The following is a 16,989-nucleotide window of genomic DNA, read 5'->3' on the forward strand; positions in this document are numbered from 1 at the left end:
AGTTTACTATTTTACATCTTTTATAATTTTTTCTAACATTGATTTATTTTTTTTCTATTTTTTTTTAGGAGTTATCCATTTAACACTTAAATTTGTGAGTTTATAATTTTTTCCAATATAGAAGTTATGGTTTTTGTTTTTTTTATAAGAGTTACCAATTTGCAAATAATTTACTATTTTATAATTATTTTTAAGATAGAAGTTATCCTTCTTCTTTTTTCCGCAATTTTCCATTATATAGAAAATACTAACTAGTTATCCATTTAACGCTGAGATTTCTCAATTTATAATTTTTTCAATTATAGAAATTAAGTTTTTTGTTTTTTATAAAAGAGGTATGAATTTGCAACCAATTCATCATTTTATAATTTTTGTTAAGATAGAAGTGTGTGCCCTTGTGATTCTCCATATATCGTAGCCCTAATACCAAAAACGTTTGAAGGGTTCCAAAGTTGGCTAGCTTCAAATTCCCCTTGTATAATTGTTCAAAGGTGAGGCTCCAAAATACTAATTAGGGCACGTTGATAGTGTTTTGGGGTATTTTTTGACCCTTCAAATAAATATTTTACCATAGACCATTATCATGAGTTGTCTAGAAAAACTGTAAATTAAGATAATTACATTATATGGACTTTGCCCAATCCTATACACCGCAAAAAATTGCAAAGATAGTAATCATAATAAATCTACTGCAAGAATTTAAACAATAAATATGTAATTGGAGGTTAGCTCCTTAAAAGAGCCTAAAAAGGGCCAACAATTTCATAAAACACAAAAATTGAAGATTCTTTGCATTTATTTGGACTAGACACTTAACACAATTCATAGAATGCAAAGCTTATGAAAAGAGGTTTTTTTGCACATGTAAAGAGGATTACTAGCATGAGTGGATGGATTTGAACATGAAGCTCTGACAACCTTACACGTTTATATTTAGGATTGGAAGTGGATGCAATATCACAAAGTTAAATCATGGTGGGACTAGTTGTGACTAAGCAAAGAGTTTGAAGTTCAAATTTTGGTTCGTCAAAAGGTCGTATGTGTATGTGTGAGAAAAAGTTCCCATTCTTCAAATTGGTTTTTTTCTATTACCATATTTAATTATAAAAAAAAAAACTTAACACATGTCTAATGGATCAAATCCAGATGAATATTAATAAAATGTTTAAATCAATTTTAATTAATACTAAAACAAACCAAAAACTTGTTAAACGAATTACACGAATTAAACGAAAAACTCATTAAAAGAAGTACAAAATCATAGCAGCATGGTTCTCAACAGCATAGAGTATCAAGAACGAAATGACAAATCCCATCCCAAAAAACCTAGATAAAATATCATAGTTTATAAACTGTGGAATAAAATGTGTTGCTTCACAAATAAGTAATATTTACACTCCTGCCAAATTGCAAAAGAAAAATAATGGAAAAAGATAAAACGCCTATAAGATGTTGAGGGATACTGGTAGACAACATTGAAAAGCTCAACGATTCTCTCTACTAAACACACCCATAAATGGTAACTTATGCAACACATTTCTCATGTCTAAAAACACACCTTCAACAATCAAGCGATAAAATAGCCAAATAGCATGACAGCGCATCTCAATGATGTCACAAAAACCATAGCAACGTGTAACAAAAAATCGATAACAAATTCTTTTCTCCTGGAAAAGGCACGTTTCATCCTTAAATCTGCATCTATTAAATGAAATTCAAATGAAAACCACTATTACCATCCACACTCATTCAAAGGAGAAAGAATTGTTTGATTCCACTTATAACACCGTAAACTGGAATGATAAATTAGATTGCCTCATTCTTCTAAGATAAGCACAACATTTCATTAACTTAATTAATAGAAAACAACTGAAAGCACATAATAGTTGCTTTACCAAATGAAATTGAATGGAGAGCGGCCTCTACAATTTACTTTAAGAAACTTGGAAACTTCTAAATTCACAATTATGTCACAATTATGTGTCTGATCAAAGTTAGAGATAAACTTCATCACATGCCATCTTTCGGCAAAGCACTTCTATGCAAATCCCTTCTCAGAGGAATTTATGGGAAATGTCAATGGAGCACTATCATTAATCAAAAATACCTCAAAGGAAAAAGCATGGTTTTTTGGTACAGAAGACGCTCTTTAGGCATCAGAAGAGGTTCCCCCATATGGCAAAGTTTTAGAAAGATCCAGTCTCTCTTCATGATGAATTTAAGATGGAAATTTTTCTCGGGATCCAGCATTTTTATTGGCATTGACTCAACTGTGCACAATCTGGAATCGATGATTCCCTCTGCTTTGCTATCTTTCTTCTTCTCAAGGGGCTTTTTCACATGGAATAAATTAATAAAAACTTGGTCATCTCAGACCCCCGTATGGAAGGATGCGGCCGAATTATCTCTGCCCCACTCTCTTCGTCCCTTATGGTCATCGGCTATCAACAGGTTTTCTAGCAAAGGCTTCTCTCAATCGGGATCCAAGGATGAACTCATCTGGTCACTTCAGAAATCCTCACAGTCTATTGGCGTCAGAGATCTTTATGCTGCATTCTTATCTGGCCAGTCGCCCTCCTCCCCCATCTTCCCACTCAAATTTTGGAAAGCTTCCTGTCCGCTCAAGATGATTCTCTTCTCATGGCTTCTCTTCTCGGACAGGAATCTCACCTGGGAGGTTCTCCAAAGAAAGGGATGGCAGGGTCCGGGTAGATGCCAAATGTGCCTTTCGGAAGCTGAATCCAACTCTCACATGTTCTTCAACTGTGCCTCATCTTCAACAATCTGGTATGATTTATCTTTGATTTATGGCTTTTCTCATCGAGTTTTTTCATCTGTACAGGATGGCTTCAATTGGTGGAGCGTTCAGAATCCCTCCTGGCGCTCATTGTTTATCCTCACCTGCTGGTTTCTATGGAAATGGAGAAATGACTGCATTTTCCAGGACTCCAGGATGCCCCTTGATTCTATCCTGATCTCAATCACGGGCTATCTGCCCCCCTCAGATTAATCTCAAGTCCAGCTCTGCTTCTATTACAACTTTTTGGACCTTCTACTCACAATGTTGGTGGATTTTCAGTTTTGGCTTGCTGTTACAGCTCCTATTGTAAAAAAAACTTTTTATGGCGGTCCCGCTTCTCCCCATGAAGCGTTAATTGTGGAGGTTTTTGTTTCTCTCTTTCTAAATCTTTTTTAGAAAGGTCTGCTTCTCTCAAGAAGCGCCACTGTTGTTATGTTGCTGGATCCTCATGCTTTTTTGTTTCGCATTTTTGCTCATGCTTGGCTCAGCACCTCCTGTTTACTGGCTTTCTCATGTAGTGATAATATGTACATGCTGCCTCATCAGTCATACTATCTGATCAGCTGTATGTTTCCAGCTGATTCTCATGAATTTTGATCATGTATACAGATCTTTATATTTCCTTAATATAATCTATTATGTTTTTTCTCCCTGAAAAAAACTGCAAAATTAGACTTCAGACTAGTTGCTAAATTCTCAAATCTTCGTACCAACTGCACTTCATCAAGGCTATGTTGGAATGCGACATTCCCAACTCCTCTCGTTTCCTTTAAAATGACAATTGTAGAATCTTTTCCAAACATGATTGTGTGAAATATCAGCCTTGGTCCTACCTTCTTCAATATATTGGCCCTCTTTAGGTTTCACTATGCCAAATAACCTAAATTTGGAAAACACGGAAAAAATACAGAAAATAGTAGAGCCAAATCTCTGCTAAATTTCTCTCCATCCTTTGAAAACTGAATATTTCCCCCCTAATAAGCATCTTTATCAAAGCACTAACCTGAACAATGAAGCGTTGCCATGGCATTCGATTGGTCTTGTATAGAAAATCAGCTTGCTGAAGAGTCTTGTTAATCAATCTTTGCACAATGTGGCTATGTGTGTGCTTAAGCTTTGTGTATCTCTGTCACTGTCAAACAATGCATGTGTTCATCATTAATGCTATGTAAAATATGAGAGCTATAGGAACATCCTTCATGACTACAAGAACATGCAATAGATCGACAAGAAGCTACAAAAGGATGCAAAACCCTTTAAAATAAAATCAAAACTCCTAAAGGGAACGCAAGACCTTTACAACCCTAAAAATTAAAAACATATCAGTGAAATATCCAAATTTATCCTAACCTTTGATGCAAACAACATAAAATAATAATTAATCCCAAAAGAACAATTAAAGAAAGGAAAACCTTGTTACAAATATGTACCAGAATGCAGAGGTTCAAAAACATTCTTGCAAAACCCTTAAAAATAAAATCAAAACTGCAAAAGGGAATGCATGCCCCAACATGAATTCAGTAACAAAATCTACCCGGGGTTTATTTCTTGCAATAGTACCATAAAAAACCAGAGATATCATTGGTTTCCATAACATGCACAGCTGAAACTAACATTTCCACAACCTTCAATTGAAGGTCAACTTCACTAGAGTTTGTGATTTTCAGAGGCATGTGACCTCAAGTCACACAAGATGGAAAGTGGATGCCTAATAAGAATTAAGTTACATTTGAACCTTAGAGGCAGCTCAAAAATAAAATCAGAAAATCCCGAAGCAACAAAATGCCAAATTCATAAATGTAAAAAAGAAGGGAAAATATGTCACTATCTAGCTGCAAGAATTTTTTCATTTTTTTCTTGTGAATATTGTTCTACTTCCATGCATTGCAATGAGGCTAGTTGTGTATCTAGATGAGGATCACCGTCGAACTGAAAATCCCCTCCCTACTAAATGCAGTTGATCTCTTTTCTCCATATGAGCATTATGTTGGGTAGCATCCTCCAGATGGACATCCAATTGAGTGGTTGGTTTCTACAAATGCTCAAGTGTCTTCCTATGGTGAAGATATAAAGCACTTTGCTAATCATTGAACTTTTCCACTCTCCCAATGGTAAGTCTATTCCTCTTGACATAGTGGGAAAAACTATTGGTCAACCAATTCATCTCAACTGTAGAGCAGTTAGCAATTTGAGACAACATTGAACAAATACATAGCATTGGTGATTCTTGGGCACCTCTTGTAGATCATCCCTTACATCTAGTTTGTTGAATGGGCTATCGAGTTTAAGAGACAGTTGCTTCTAGTCATTACTTGAAATTGAGTTGAAGATACAAGATAACTAAAGGAGATTTTTTAACTAAAACCAAATCATTAGTTCAAAGACTAAAGCATAGAAAGTGATAATCCACCATCTATGGACCTGGAAGGCATAAAAGAAAACCATAACTAAATGAATCATGTCTATTGAGTACTATAACTTGTCAAGTAATTGATTTCCATACCAAGAAACAATGCTTAGTTCTCCATGGATGACAACACGCAATACCTATAACTAGATATACAGGTAGGTTCATTAGCATGTACAACCAAGTTTAAACATTTACAAAAATTAGAGGTAAATAAACACATAAATAATAAATTTGTTTACTTGTAGGGCCAAAGCAATTAAAATGTAACAATTAAAATAGTTTCTCACTAGTCACTAATCTAAAAAACATGGAAAAATAAAAAACCTGAATACCTTCAGTGGAAATCCCCAATGTTTCCCAATGATGGATATCAACATGGTGCACCTTGACATCCAACCCCTTGGAAAGTTCCCTTGACTTCCACTTGTTGAGGATATGCAACAAAGGTGATTTCTAGGTCAGAACAAGAAAAGAAAGAAAATATGTATCTAAGGAAATAAGAAAAGTCTCCATTTCAATTACCTCAGAAAATGAAACTTCAGCTTTCAGCCCAGAAATAATATTTGATATTAGCAACACATGCCATCCATTTGGAGTGCAATGCAGATGAAAATTTTCATCCTCTAATTCTAGTGCACATTGGTTCTGGGCAATGAAAGTGTTTTGAGTAGCCATTTCATTCTGTTACATCAATCGTGCCAGTTAAATAGTATAATTAAATTTTTCCAAAACAACGTTACAACAACTAGATGGGTATCAACATGAAGGTTTTTAAAACAAATAACAAATGAAATTCTATTAAATAGAAAGTTGTCTTCTTTAAAAGCAATGCCACATTCCACTGAACCTGATTTGTTCACTCTTCTAATTCCATAAACTACTCAAGAATCCACAAATAAAAATGATATGAAAATAAACTCATCAACCTTTGAATTCTTGCATACCTTGCCATTCTTTAAATCGCCCCGTAGAAATATTTTAGCAGTTCATAGTGAGTTCTCATATGACTAAGGCTTTTGAAATTCGTCAATCATTTTTTGGTCATAGGTATAGGTATACAGAATAAATGTTGCTCAATTTCTCTTGCTAGCATATGTTCATAAGCTAAAGGTCATGGGCCCATTTCTGTGGACAATTTAATGGTAAGGTCTTTCTCTTGTGACTGTCCTAAGGTATTGATGTTGTGAGTGTTACAGTACCCCTATTCTTTCTGGAAAGGCCAGACAATTATTTTTTCATTCCCCTATTCTTTCTGGAAGGGCCAGAGAATTATTTTTTCATTCCTTAGGATCTAGGCGAAACTGAAATAGAGGAACATGCCCTACAGGTAACGATTTCTACAATAATCTAAATGTTGATATTACATGAACTTTGGGGCTTTCATCACCAGTTAGCAAACTATCACCCAAGAAAATGCGAATGGTGATACATCAATTAAGAAGGGAAATTTTTTAAGATCCCTACTTAAAAGTCCTAGACAAAATGATAGTTGCAATTTGTTGGGAGAAGTCATAGTAGGAAAAATCACGTATATGTAAATCTCCCATTGATGACGGATGGCAGGTGCAAGCAACGTGTTTCAATGTTGTTAGCTGGACTGCAACTCAAACACCACAAACATATGTCCTATAAGACTATGAAACAACTGTTAACAAAGTATTATGATGTAAGTTGATATGGAGTGTACCACACAAACAACTAACTGTAAATCCACTTAATTTCATATTTTTACCGATTGGCTTACTTTTCAAGGATTGAGAGGATGGATCCACCACTGGACTAAGTGCCCCTTTGCTCACCTGGGTGAGAAGGCAAGAAGACATAATCCTCGATGCTTTCATTGATGCGTTCATTGTTCTGGAACTACTTGTCCGAATTTCAGAAAGGGAACTTGCTGCTGTGGGGACACCTGCGAGTTTTCTCACGGTGTCTTCGAATGTTTCTTTCATCCTGCTCAATATTAGAGCCAACCTTGTAAATATGGGGGATCACAAGACTCACAATGTCCTAGAACAAAGTGCTAGAAAAGGTGCATAGGCCATAAGAGAACAAAGTGTGAACAAAAGTGTAGAGGCCATGCCAAGGTTTACTGGTATACCTGTGACAATATCCATGGACAATCCTAGAAGAAAAATTAATAGGTGAAACCCTTGACCACATGTGAATGTTATTAAGAGGGTTTTACTTGTACTTCTATATATGACATGGCTAAAGGCATGGGCGTGAGGCATGAGAAAAAAAACGGGAGGAATTCAACCCCATGATGACATTGCAATACCTCAAACCTCAATCTTGATTAACATGTCGTGAGTTCAACCACATAACATCATCTGAATCTGTACAATGTTGAACGAACGATGAATCTGTACAGTGTCGTGAGGAAGAACCTCACCATAAAAACGCCTATCAATGTAACTAGTATTTGCACATTACCATGCAAAGAAATGTCGACGACATTAAACAGAGGGGAGGAACACATATTTACGACATTTGTTCAAGATTATGTGAGGGACGAAAAATTTGAATAGAGTCATGAGGATAAACCTCCCCATAGAAATTGCCTTCACGTAATTATAAGACCCTCGTTTTAGAGTGGCCTTGGGCACTCGGGCAGCACCCACACAAACAGACGTACACCCTCAACAACCTTCTTGTCCCATTATCAAGGTGCATTTTGGAAAATAGGATACTTTGGACTATTGGAAATCTTAGTTTGTTAGTGTTGGCTTGAGGGGCTTAAACCTAGGTTCATAGTTAGCTGCGATAACCAACAAAACCCGAGGCGATATTCGGGGATGCTGGAACTAGATTTCCACATCCAGAAGGATTATGCAGTGTCTCTTGACTTATTCTGACTCACCTATAGATCTACTACTGCACCACGTGATCTTACTTATTCATACAATAAGACTACTTGTAGATCTAAAACTCTATATAATGTGGATAAATTAATGGACCTTAATTATAATTAACTGTAACAACATTCATATATTAATTCAGATCTTATCTTTTACTGCGCAACATAAATTAAACAATAATTCCATAAACTAAAGTACAAAATGTAAGTACGCAGGTATGCCTTCAAAATCTTCTTTATTATCTTCAGATCTTCACATTTACAATCCTTCTTACCCCGCGCACACAAATGTAGGGGCTTGCGCACACAGCTGTAGACTTACCAAGGTCTCTACGCACACAGTTGCAGGAGCCTTCCTGTTGTGGGGAAAAATGCCTATGCAGGACGATCCTATCCACCTAAGGTGTGACAGTACCTTAGCAACAAACGAATACAGCTACTTCGGTTTCTTCCTTTATGAAATATGAAAGAGAGGAGATTGGTAGACTTACCGTTATCTTCCGGTTGTCCCTCGATCTAGATCCTCTCCTCTTTGGGTGTCCACAGCTACTTGCCTCCTTGCTTTTGCTCCCACGAGATCACAAGAGAACAACTACTTGCGACAAGAGAAGGACACAACACAAAGGCAAATATACATATTCATAAATGATTCAGGATTAGAAGTAAATCAAATACACTAATGCAAATCATACAATAAACACCAGCATATAGGAAAGAACCAAGAAGCTTTATTGATTGATAAACAAGGTTCAGGAAGAGATACAACCCATAGGGTTCCAACCCAGCATCTCCTTCCCAGCAGAATGGAATTCCTTCTTCAGCCCCTTTCAAAGCATAAACACCCAATGATCCAACCACAAACCAACAGCAATTCTTTGCAATTACAATAATCCAGCCTCCTTTGACCTCATGGAGAGAGATCTATATATAGGAGTTTTGGAGAGAGGATGAGTCAGCTTGAGGCTGGTATGAAGCTGACTAGTGTCCTCTCCCACTTCAGTTCTTGAGTCCACTTGGAGGTTCTTGCTTCCACTTGGAGATTTGGAACCTCTTACTCATCACCAGTCGAATTCCCTGATCCAAGTGTCATTTTGGAAGCTTCCTAGGCATTGACACCTTGAGAAATGAGTCTGCCACTTGTCCAGTTACGCTCAGCGCAGGTAGCCTTCTTTGCAGTTGACATTCAGCGCAGGTAGACAGTGGAGCAGTTGACATTCAGCGCAGATGCTCAGTGGAGCAGTTGACATGATCCAGAATTGCCTTGTTTTTGAGTGTTTTCAGGTGGAGAACTTTTGTAAACTGCTGTGGTTTGCTGGCCTTGTTCCTTTAGGGGTAGGAACAACATGTTTAGGGACTTTGGATTCCTTAATTATTGACATTTCATGCTCAGTGATGCAAGGCACAAAAATGTCTATAACAGTTGCCCCCTAAAGTATGAGGTCGTTTATCGGGTGAAATGCTTTATCCAGGGGAGTCCAAAGTTCATCCATTTGCTGGGAGGAGACCTGCAATAAGATACAATACAATACATTATGATTCATTCTGCTTTCATGATCTAGCTGAGGCGGGCATTCCCATGCTCAGCTTTATAAATACATTTTGGTACATAGAACAGACGATTGTCTGATGGTAGACTGATAGTTCTGGCGAAACTACGATCCTTTGAGTAGGATGATCATCTGCTGCAATGATGTACATGTCAAATGTCTTTATTTTCCTGAATATATATCGCAGCCCGGATGGATGAAACTAGATCCGGGGTCTTCAAACTCGTTCGATCTTCACTCTAAGTACAAGTCGATCCATGTGAGAATTGCGCTGAAGTCGAACATGGAAAGACATCGCTTGATTACCGGTCAATGATGTAAACCGTTAACAAGCGCGAGAGGAATCACCGATAATGATAATGACCCTCAAGGTACTGCAGTACAATTCACGTGGTGTGAATAAAGGACTTGGCGTCGAACACCACGCAAAATCTTCTGGTCGAAGGTCATTGATGTATACCTGTCGCCGGAAGTGAGAAACTTGCCATTGAGGCATGCAAGCTTCAAAGTACTGAAGGGGTTGTTCCTAGATCAACTTCTTGGATAATGAGCTGATGTCGACAAGAAGCGATCCGTCAAAGGAGGGCCTTAATGAATCCCACATTAGTGACACGGAACGGAGCTAATGATTTTAGTGGAGGTGAAAACAATCTGTGACATATGATTCAGGGTGGCGGTCATGAATGGATGAAGGATAATGTATGGCAGTGGATGGGACCTGGTTGACTCTTTCTGAACGACTTCTCTTGAACATATGGCGACACTGATGCGATGGATTGGTAGCATTACCCCAAGTATGGATGGTATGGCGAGACCATGGTGATGTGACCGGTGAATGAAACAACCCAACCCGATGTGGTACGGAGGAAAAGTGTCATGTTCAAGAGCGACCTGCGACCATCAAAGACTTCTTGATTTTTTCCCAATTTTTCCCCAGTCATTGCTGACCAATACCTCTTTATTTTTGTCAAGCTTGAGGAGGATAACATATGCTTGTTCTATAACCTGCCCTTCGGGCAAGCCCATCGCTATGTTTTAACAAGCCTAGCGATAGTGAAACTCGTTCTCATCTAAAGACAAGTTTGTCGCTATTTAGTGATTTTAACGAGTCTAACGACAAGGAAAACTTGACCCTTTTCATTTTTAGAGAGTCTGAAAAGGTACATAAAGTTAACTCCAAAATTCCTTTTTCGTCATCTAATCCCTTAAGTTCGAAAAAGTATAAAACAATACAGAAGGGATGAGTTTTCGGTACTTTTAACGAGCCGAACAAAACAAGCGCTCGATCTTTTTGTGCAATAATCCCTCAGGTCCAAAAAGATTAAAATCTAGAGGAGGGATAGCTCTTCCGGTCGTTTAACGAGCTGGAAGGCCAGGACTCGGCAATCTTTTCATATTTTACGAGTCAGTTGAAAAGAGCTTAAAGAAGACTCGTCTTCTGAGGAACGAGTGATGAATAGGGATAGCAGCTGATTCCAGGTACAGGTTGGAATTTTCCAATCACGGCAGTGTCACAAGGATGGCTAGGTGAAATCACTCTTCGCAGCTATTCCTCAAAATGGGTAAACAATCATATGGAGGTAAACGATCGGCCAAATGAACGGTGGAGGTGACGGTGCACAAACACGACCAAGGCTTTTATGGTTGATCAGGTTACATACTTCAATGGTTATTTACCGGGATGGGTTTATTTTTTAACGAGCTTGAATGCGCCGCTAAAACTGCTCAAGCTTATGTTTATTTTTTAACGAGCATGAACTATGCTGCTAAAACTGCTCGGATCTCGCTTTTCTATTTTTTAACGAGCATAAATTCCGCGGTAAAACTGCTCGATATACCAGTCATATGATAAGATTGTCTCATGTGAGATCGCTATTTTTTAAGGAGTTTCATCTCACTACGCTTTACTCCATATCCTTTCTTTATGCAAGTTCGGAAACGGCTAACCCAAAAAACAGATAAATAACCGCTCTTTGCTTGCACTCCAAAAGGTTTGCATGCCCCCAGGTATAAAATACAATTTCAAGGTTTCCCCCCTTCTTCTCACCTCTGCTTTTCTTTGGGTGTTCACAGCTACTTGTCGTCTTGCTAGTCCAGTTTTAACGGGTCTATACGAGGTCACAAGAGAGCAGCTACTTGTCTTCTCGTTAGTCCAACTTTCAATAGATTTTTTGCAAGATCGCAAGAGAACAGCTACTTGCGACAAGAGAGCAGCTACTTGCGACAAGAGAAGAACACTACTCAAAGACAAAACATTTGTGTTACTGAGGGAGGCTTACCTCTTTCTGGTTACCCAAAGATTATCTCGTTAGAAAAAATACTTCCTTGGCCTACCTTTTTCAGGTTACCTAAAGATTGTCTCGTTAAACAAAACACTTCCTCGGCAATGCCTACCGAAATAGACAAAGGTGGGCGACGGGTCCCGTCCTTCCCACGTAACTTTGACAAAAGAATCCTATTCTAGAACAACCCTCTTTCCTCTACGGACGGGGTACGGACTAGTCATATTCTCTCGCGGAAACCTACCTTATACCCAAAGTTCTCTGCCGAAGCAGACCAGGACGCATGCCCCCTGGGTTCCAGTCGTATCCTCCCAGATTACTCGCGCTCATCAGGAGGACGGACCGTGGGTTGAGACACTTCTTTCGTGAATAGGCCATTTAGGGATGGTATATGACTATTTGCGATGTGTGATCCGGGAAACGAAAGTTGGTCCACGAGCTTGACCATTCTTCCTTCATGCGGAAAACACATTACTCTAAAGAGTGAGGAGACTATTGCTCCCATGCAATATATATAGTCTCATCCAAGGAGTAGGTTATAATCCAAGGGTCCTTGAACGACCATCACGTTCATTTGAACGGTCTTCCCTTTCAATGTTATTGGCACATTGGGGAGGATCCCTAAAGGGCGACTGGTTCCCTTATCAAAGCCTGATAGATTTCTCATCTCAGGGAAAAGCACAGGCGAACCAAGCACTTTCCAAGCAATAGAGGAAAGGATACTCACAGATGCCCCTTCATCAATAACTGTACCAGCCATTACCATTCTGTATATTTGGACAATAATTCTGAATGGTATGCTAGCTGGCAAGCGGGGTCTGCCTAGTTGGTTCTAGTCAAAGGACACAACCAGGTTGCTTGGTGGTGGGACCGAGTAAACGGCCGGATAGCGCTCTGATGAACTTCCTTCCTGCGATAAAGGAATGGTGGCATTGCCCCCTTGATCATCAGAGTCAGTGCTGATGAAGAGAATTTGGACGGTGTCGTCTTGATTCTCCTCTGTGATGGTGTCATTCGAAGATAGAGCCTTTGAAGGCAAAACCGGGTCAACTGCCGTTTCAACCTTTAGACTTTCGTCAGGTATGGATTCAGACGGTTCATCTTCAATGACAGGTGCTTCGGCTGACCACCTGGGCGAGTCAACCGGATTCTCAACTAGCGAGGGACTTGGCAAGAGTTTTTGATATCCAGGAGGAAGATTCGCTCGTAATATCGGGCGATCTTCCAGAACTCTTTTCGCCTCGTCTAAGAAGGGACAACGGTGGATGGCGTGATCGCCTTCACACAGTCTGCAGGGAAATTTAGCTTTCCCGCTCTGTCCTGGAGCTTCACTCCCACTAGTTGACGGTGAACAATCGACATGGCTATCAGAGGTCGATGCTACCGAATTGTGCAAACGGGGGGACCAGTCTCTTAGTATCCGGGGGATACATGGACAATCTCTATGGAAGTGGTCTCCCCTGCATATGACGCATGGCGATTTAGGCCTTATGAGTGCTGTGTGTGGATTTTTGTCAGATGATGATTGTTTGCCCCCAGTCGCCTTAGGCTCCTTCTGCTTCTTTTCTTTCTTCTTCTTCTCCTTCTTCTCCTTAGGAACCTGGTTCTTTGACCGACCAGTTCCGTCAAGCGAAGAGGAAGGAGGAGAGGAAGATGAAGTAGAAGGCTGGGAGGCAACTCTTGTCTGATCTAACTGTTGACTCGACTGTTCAGGAATGGTGGCATTCTGAACGACACTGGTTGAAAAGAGCCATACAGGTAGGCCAATTGTCAATCCTGGAAGCGACAATGTGGCCATGTGGGGCGCACCAACATCTCCCCAAGAGGAGAAGGGACTAGGATTTCCACCAAGGGGAACTCCTTGGTTGGTGTGCTCCATCTTTTCAACCCAAAGATCAACGCGGGAATAAGGGTGATTGTTCCGTTTAAAATAAATTGTTAACGACGCTTTAGACACAACTTGCTTTTTCAGTTTTAAAGAGTCGAGAAAAAGCTAAAGATGACTCTAGTCTCCTTCGATGTTTTAATGAGCCCGAAGTGACAAATGCTCGGTTGGACTTTTTCTGTTATAGAGTCTGAAAAAGGCCAAAAGAAACTGCTTTAGAGATCTAGGCAGAGGGTGTGCCAAACCTTTCACAAAACCACAGAATACGTTTTACGGTACGGGTGGTCGATCTTCGTGAATGCTGTGTTCACTGCATTGCGATCAGTAGGGCGGCCGACACGGCTTCCTAAGGATAAAGGATATATGCCTATAGGGGTCTCCCAATATATACGCGACGGTACGTGGGAGCACAAGTCCGTATTAGTGCTATCGTCCCTCAGGAGGAATCACCCACCTTCTTAGAGATCGACAGTCACTACATTTAACGACGCCGGAACACGTCTCTACCTAGACCTCTACGATGAGCGTTATGTTGCAAAGCGTTGTTAGGTTCATTCAATATATTTTAAGTTGATCTTTTTAAAGTTTGTCTTTTAGGATCACCACGAGATGTATTGGTACAAATTCCTAAATGCAGTCTAAGATGATAAGCAAGCTTTATAATCTTTCAACTTTGAAAATCCTAGCTACTAAGGGAAAAGAGAGCGACTATCTTTTCTCAAAGAGCAATCATCACACTCTAATGCACTCTTCCTAAATCCAACATGAAAAATTATCAAAATGCAAATGCACAATGCAGGTGTTTGTTTTCACTTTCTTAGTATAAATGCCTACAAAGAAAGCTTTTTGCACAACTTCAAATTTGCTTTTAAATGACTGAAAATAAACAAGTTTACTTTTTCCCAAATCAGCAAGGGTAGAAGAGATTACAATCACTTTGCGATTTTTCGAAAGAAATACTTGTTTCGACACTTAAAAGTGACAAATTCAAACCAATAAGCAAAAGCAAATGATAATCAAACTGCAAACAGCCAATGAACTCTCTCCTAAGATCACAATCAATCACTCAATCAGATCTGAATCAAGGCTACAGGATGACTATTTCGCTCATGCAAAGGAAAACTGTAAATGACGCCACAAACACATAAAAACACTTACAGTCTTTTTGTACAAAAATGAGGCGGAATACAAGCAAAGAAAAGGGGTTATCAGAGGTTGTACCTATGCTGGTTAAAGGCTGCAAAAACAGAGATCAAAACAGGGCAAAAGACAGCAAGGAACCCCAGCTGCACAAGGCCACACTGGTTCAGCGCAGGTGTAACACTGTCAGTTTGACATTCAGCGCAGGTAGCCTTCACGGGACCTGCGTTGAAATGCAGACTGCCTTCACAGTGCCTGCGCTGAAAGGAGAAACTCTCGTTTCTCTTGGTTTCCGGGTCATAAAATGCTCAAAAATCAACTGTTTCAGGCCAAATCAGAAACACAAGCAAGGTATAAACAGAGGGATGCTTTAAGAGGGTACTAAAGACTATCACAAAGGATCATCAAGTCATTTGTGAGTCCATTGTTGAGATCATAGACAAAAACCCAGTGAAGGATCAGAGCAGCAACATTCTACTTTGCAAAGCAGTTCGATTGTTGCTGTTGAGTCTATGAAGTAAACAATGATGTAAACACAAACAAAATGACTAAAACAAAGTTCTTCCCCAGCGGAGTCGCCATTTTGTTGTGGGGAAAAATGCCTATGCAGGACAATCCTATCCACCTAAGGTGTGACAATACCTTAGCAACAAACGAATACAGCTACTTCGGTTTCTTCCTTTATGAAATATGAAAGAGAGGAGATTGGTAGACTTACCGTTATCTTCCGGTTGTCCCTCGATCTAGATCCTCTCCTCTTTGGGTGTCCACAACTACTTGCCTCCTTGCTTTTGCTCCCACGAGATCACAAGAGAACAGCTACCTGTGACAAGAGAACAGCTACTTGCGACAAGATAAGGACACAACATAAAGGCAAATATACATATTCATAAATGATTCAGGATTAGAAGTAAATCAAATACACTAATGCAAATCATACAATAAACACCAGCATATAGGAAAGAACCAAGAAGCTTTATTGATTGATAAACAAGGTTCAGGAAGAGATACAACCCATAGGGTTCCAACCCAGCATCTCCTTCACAGCAGAATGGAATTCCTTCTTCAGCCCCTTTCAAAGCATAAACACCCAATGATCCAACCACAAACCAACAACAATTCTTTGCAATTACAATAATCCAGCCTCCTTTGACCTCATGGAGAGAGATCTATATATAGGAGTTTTGGAGAGAGGATGAGTCAGCTTGAGGCTGGTATGAAGCTGACTAGTGTCCTCTCCCACTTCAGTTCTTGAGTCCACTTGGAGGTTCTTGCTTCCACTTGGAGATTTGGAACCTCTTACTCATCACCAGTCGAATTCCCTGATCCAAGTGTCATTTTGGAAGCTTCCTGGGCATTGACACATTGAGAAATGAGTCTGCCACTTGTCCAGTTACGCGCAGCGCAGGTAGCCTTCTTTGCAGTTGACATTCAGCGCAGGTAGACAGTGGAGCAGTTGACATTCAGCGCAGATGCTCAGTGGAGCAGTTGACATGATCCAGAATTGCCTTGTTTTTGAGTGTTTTCAGGTGGAGAACTTTTGTAAACTGCTGTGGTTTGCTGGCCTTGTTCCTCTAGGGGTAGGAACAACATGTTTAGGGACTTTGGATCCCTTAATTATTGACATTTCATGCTCAGTGATGCAAGGCACATAAATGTCTATAACACTTCCCCTTCAATCTAACACAAAAAGATATGACAATTACAGACTCAAAACATCGAAACATATCCATCCCTTGACCTTCCACTTACTAAGATAACCCCTTATATATCTTTTTCTTTTACAATACCATGGTCCAAAAACTGTGGGCAGAGCTCAAAACATACAAATTGATCCCATCCTTTTACAAAATAAGGGGCTTTGACCCACCCTAAAGCCCCAATGACTCCTAAAACATTGCATGAAGTGCTCTCTACTCCTCAAAATGCGAGCTCTTTATAAAACTTTGACCTAGGGGGACCCTACCCAACAGGACCCCAACACAAAGATGTGACTCGTCCTGAGTCACTCAGTTGGTATGTCTAGAATCTTCACTTTGAGACCACTATATGCATCCTTCAAAGGTTG

This window comes from Pinus tabuliformis, chromosome 9, assembly GCF_031772625.1.
Source record: "Pinus tabuliformis cultivar Carrire ecotype Pingquan chromosome 9, CPIR1, whole genome shotgun sequence".
In the NCBI taxonomy this organism is placed as follows: Eukaryota; Viridiplantae; Streptophyta; class Pinopsida; order Pinales; family Pinaceae; genus Pinus; species Pinus tabuliformis.